General features: G+C 40.0%; 1 pseudogene; it reads left to right on the top strand.

Moving 5' to 3' along the window:
- The first annotated feature begins 850 nt into the window (after positions 1 to 850).
- On the top strand, positions 851 to 2,014 carry LOC102839097 (annotated as a pseudogene).
- The last annotated feature ends 2,976 nt before the right edge of the window (positions 2,015 to 4,990 follow it).

Raw genomic sequence — 4,990 nt, 5'->3', positions numbered from 1 at the left:
TAACTGCTTCATTATAAATACATTTTTTTCAACGACATAAATGATGACTAATTACATAAGACCACTAACCACATGATTGACAATTGAAGCCCACCAGTCACTCTTCAGAAAAACTGTACAGAATCACTATGATTTGGTACTTAATAACAACAGTAAGAAATGCATATAGACATTGTCAGATGGAATACACAGGAATAGAATTAACTTTGTGTGAAGAGAGAATGGAGAAACTCAGTATGATTAGCCAAATCATGGCAAGGGGCAGTCTGTGAAACAGATCATCAATTGCTCATCTGCAAGTTTATCCTGAAGCTGAAGAAAATGAAAACAAGTCCAGGAGCCAAAATATGACTTTAAATGTATCTAACCTGAATCTACAGGCCATTACAGGAACAAATTTCATGGACAGAACATTAATGGCCAGAGGAGATGCGGGATGACATCAAGAACATCTTACGAGAAGAAGGCAAAAAAGTCATTAAAAGGACAGGAAAGAAAGAAAAGACCAAAGTGAATGTTAGAAGAGATTTTGATCTCAAATGTAGAATAGCTAAAGTAATGGAAACATTGATTAAATAAAATAGCTGAGCATGAAAATTTAAAGGACAATCGAAAAGACAAAGTTAAATATTATAAAGGAAGGTGCAAAGACCTGGAATTAAAAAATCAAGAAAGAAAAAAATTCAGCATTTCTCAAACTGAAAATTTTGAAGAACAGTCAAGTCTTGAGTTTTAATACTGAAGGATTTTATGGAAAAATATTTAATAGTGCAGGAAGTATCAAAAGATAGGAGGCCAGAGCCCGCCTGAGCCTGTTCATGTCGACAGACCAGAGTCTGCAAATCGAATCCTCCGCTCGGAGCCGAAGCGAACTGCCCCAACCCCAGCTTTCCATCCTTTGAGAATACTAAGAATAATGTCTCTGCATCAGTTTTTACTAGAGCCAAGCACCTGTCATGTCTGGAACAGGGATCGAACCCAGATCGCCCTTAGCCCCAATAATCACGAAGTCCACATTTATAAGAAGAATGGGAGCCAGTGGGTGAAAGTTCATGAACACAAGGAACACAACGGACATATCACAGGTATCGACTGGGCCCCCAAGAGCGACCGCATCGTCACTTGAGGGGCAGACCGCAACGCGCATGTCTGGAGTCAAAAAGATGGTGTGTGGAAGCCCACCCTAGTGGTCCTGAGATTTAACCAGGCAGCCACTTTTGTGAAGTGGTCTCCCTTGGAGAACAAATTTGCCGTGGGAAGTGGAGCACGGCTCATCTCTGTCTGAAAACGGCTGGTGGGTAAGCAAGTACATTAAGAAGACGATGCACTCCACAATTCTCAGCTTGGTCTGGCATTCCAACAGCGTTTTGTTGGCAGCAGGTTCATGTGACTTCAAATGCAGGGTGTTTTCTGCCTACATTAAAGAAGTGGATGAGAAGCCAGCCAGTACACCGTGGGGCAGCAAGATGCCTTTTGGTCAGCTGATGTCACAGTTTGGTGGTAGTGGCAGTGGTGGCTGGGTGCATGGGGTCAGCTTCTCCGTCAGCAGGAGGTCGCCTGGCCTGGGTCAGCCACGACAGCACCGTGTTCATTGCCGATGCCTCAAAGAGTGTGCAGGTTTTAACTCCGAAGACCGAGTTCCTTCCTCTCCTGAGTGTATCGTTTGTCTCAAAGAACAGTGTCGTGGCTGCTGGTCATGACTGCTGCCCGGTGCTCTTTAACTACAACGACTGTGGCTACTTTACCTTCGTCTCCAAACTCGACATTCCCAAACAGAGCATCCAGCACAACATGTCGGCCATGGAGCGCTTCTGTAACATGGACAAGCAGGCCACCACTGAGGACTGCAACACAGCCTTGGAGACAGAACAGCATCACTTAAGTGTCTTTCTATGAGGTGGACAAGCTAAATTGCTGTAAATTCTGCACTACCGACATCGATGGCGCCAAGACAATTTGGGATTTCAAGACCCTAGAATCTTCCATCCAGGGCCTTCGGATAATACGAAGCTGAGCAAACGTGTTTTATTTGTTTCTTTGTTTGTTTTCTGGCTGTTCCATTTCATTCCTAACCAAGCTTCTCTTTAAGTCGTTTATGTTGGGAAATTATTTGTATTGGAAAATCGTCACACTAACTTAAAGCAGGGGAGGAAGATGTGTACATTTTCTACTAGACAGTTCAATAAATATACTGAATGTGGCAAAAAAAAAAAAAAAAAAAAAAAAAAAAATATATATATATATATATATATATGGAATACACAGAGCCACTATACCAAAAATGAATTTGTCAAAGTTCAACCGTTTCAGTAAATTTTGTTATTAGGTGTCATCAATTCAATACTGACTCATAGCGACCCTATGCACAATAGAACGAAACACTGCCCAGTCATGGCCTAACATCATAATTGTTGCCACGCTTGAGACCATTATTGTTGTTGTTGTTGTTGTTGTTAAGTGCTGTTGAGTCGGTTCCAAACCATAGCGACCCTGTATAGTGTTTCCAAGGAGCAGCTGGTGAGCTTGAACCACCGACCTTGCAGTTCAGAAGGTTTTGCAGTCCAGCACATTAACCCACAGAGCCAGAACGGGACTCCTCGAGCCCATTGGTGCTGACATTTTGCCAATCCATCATGCTGGGGGTCTTCCTCTTTTTCTTTGAACCTCCACCTTACCAAACATGATATCCCTCTCCAGTGACTGGTCTCTCCTGACAATATGTCCTAAGTATGAGAGATAAAGTTTGGCCATCCTGGCCTCCAAGGAACAAACACTCTGGCTGCACTTCTTCCAATACGGATCTGTTGAAATTGTGCACACCCTGAGCAGTGAAAATTATTTCGCCTACCTCCTCATTCAGAACTACACTAAGCATCAAGTTGCTTTGAACTATGCTGATCAAGACTACATAATGTGGTTATTTTAGGCTGCATTTGTTATTGGTAAAATTTGGTACTTTTCCTTCTGGAAATTAAAAAAAAATTGTTTCATATATAAATTAATATGGTAATTACTTCACTTTATGTCATTTCAAGTTACAAAAGATTACATAGGAATGCTCTACTTGGGGGGGTGGGTTGCGGAGGGTGACATATCAAGAGGTATTAATCCCTGGAGAAGGACATCATGCTTGGTAAAGCAGAGTCAGTAAAAAAAAAAAAAAAAGAACAGTTTCAGTGAGATTGATTGATACAGTGGTTGCAACAATAGCAAAAAGTGGCTCAAACTTTAGCACTGATTAGGAGGATGCAAAGGATCAATGAAATGGATTGACCCAGTGACTTGTAACAATAGGCTCAAACATAGCACCTATTTGAGGAGGCTACAAAAGGAGGAGACATCTTGTTTTGTTACATATAAAGTTACTATGAGTTGAAACTGACTTGACAGCACTTAATAAACAAGAAATCCTAGTGTGGCATTGTAGGATAAACGCTGAACTCAAGGTCAGGGGTACAAGCTCACCAGCCGCTCTTCAGAAACCCTATGCAGGATTGTTGTGACTTGGAAGCAACTTGACAGCACTTAACAACAGCAACAACAAACAAACATTCTTACTGATGGGAACTGGTTGTCTATAAGTTGCTTAAATGTTAAATATTTCAAATGGCCTACCAAGTTCTCTTGCATATGTAAGACTTGTACATAAATATTTATGGGAAAATTACTCATAATAAAAACAGCACAAAATGTTTTGAAGGTTAAATTTAATAGCATAATTTTAATGTAATATTTATGAGATAGTTTTAAAAGATTGTGAAAATGTTAACATTCAAGAATTGGCAGTTTTCTAAAGCTAATATGTAGTAGTCAATTTTCATAATTTCTTTATGGTTTAAAGAACGAAGTCTAAAGGGTAAAAGTTCAAATCAAGGCTTTGGCAATGTAGATTTCTGACTTGTATGCAATTTCTTTGCTTCTTGGTTTCAGAGAATCCTCATATGACCTCAGATTTGCCTGCATAGATTGGTGACATCTTAGATACTCTATCAATTAGTTTACTAGAAAATACTTAAAAACCTGTGAAAAACAGACCTGTTTAAACAAAAACCTATCAGAGAAGGAGAATCCAAATATTTCCTGCTATAATGAGTCATGTTGTTGTTGTTAAGTGCCGTCGAGTCGGTTCCGACCCATAGCGACTCTGTACAGGTAAGTCATAAAAGTTCATCCTGTCAAAGACAGAAAACTTGCAAGATCTAGAAAAGCAAAGCAATCTCTTCTAGTTCCATCTCTCAGATGGTTCCATGTAATATATTCCCAGGGAAATTAGAGATATGTTGGCATTCTTTGAGTCTCAACTTTTATTTTGCTTTAAATAAGGGGCTTCAAGATGTAAGACTACTTAGAGACCTTTACATGTGTCTCCTACAATTTCAAGGACTGGCTGGTGTTTGAGTCACTTGATAAATTAAAAGACAGACATTGTATCCTGGCTTTCAAATAATCAAATCCAGTTAAATCTTGTGTTCTAAATGATGGTTAAGAGGATTTATTTGACTCTACTCCCCAAGTTTATCAGAATAAAAGACCCACTGAAATTTCTAGAGCACTATATAAAGGGGCAGCAACCTGGTAGAGTAGTAGATTAGAGTGGGCACTAACTGCACTGTCAGAAGCTCACATATACCAGCTGTTTTGTGAGAAAAAGATGAGGCTTTCTGCTCCTGTAAGGATGTATAGCCTTGGAAACCCTTTACAGAGCCACTATGAATTGGTTCATACTCGACAGCACACAATTGTCACTAGCTAAACACAAATCATTGGACAATCTCTTTGATATCTCAAGCGAGTAAAGTTTTGCTAAAGGTAATACAGAAACGGCTACAATCATACATTGACAGAGAACTTCCAGAGGTTCAAGCTGGATTCAGAAGAGGCCGTGGAACGAGAGATATCATTGCTGATGTCCGATGGATCTTGGCTGAAATCAGAGAATATCAGAAGGATGTTTACCTGTGCTTTATTGACTACGCAAAGGCTTTCGATT

This window comes from Chrysochloris asiatica, unplaced genomic scaffold (genome assembly GCF_000296735.1).
Source record: "Chrysochloris asiatica unplaced genomic scaffold, ChrAsi1.0 scaffold00063, whole genome shotgun sequence".
Taxonomy (NCBI): domain Eukaryota; kingdom Metazoa; phylum Chordata; class Mammalia; order Afrosoricida; family Chrysochloridae; genus Chrysochloris; species Chrysochloris asiatica.
The sequence above is the reverse complement of the archived record's forward strand: the minus strand, read 5'-3'. Positions and strand labels throughout refer to the sequence as shown.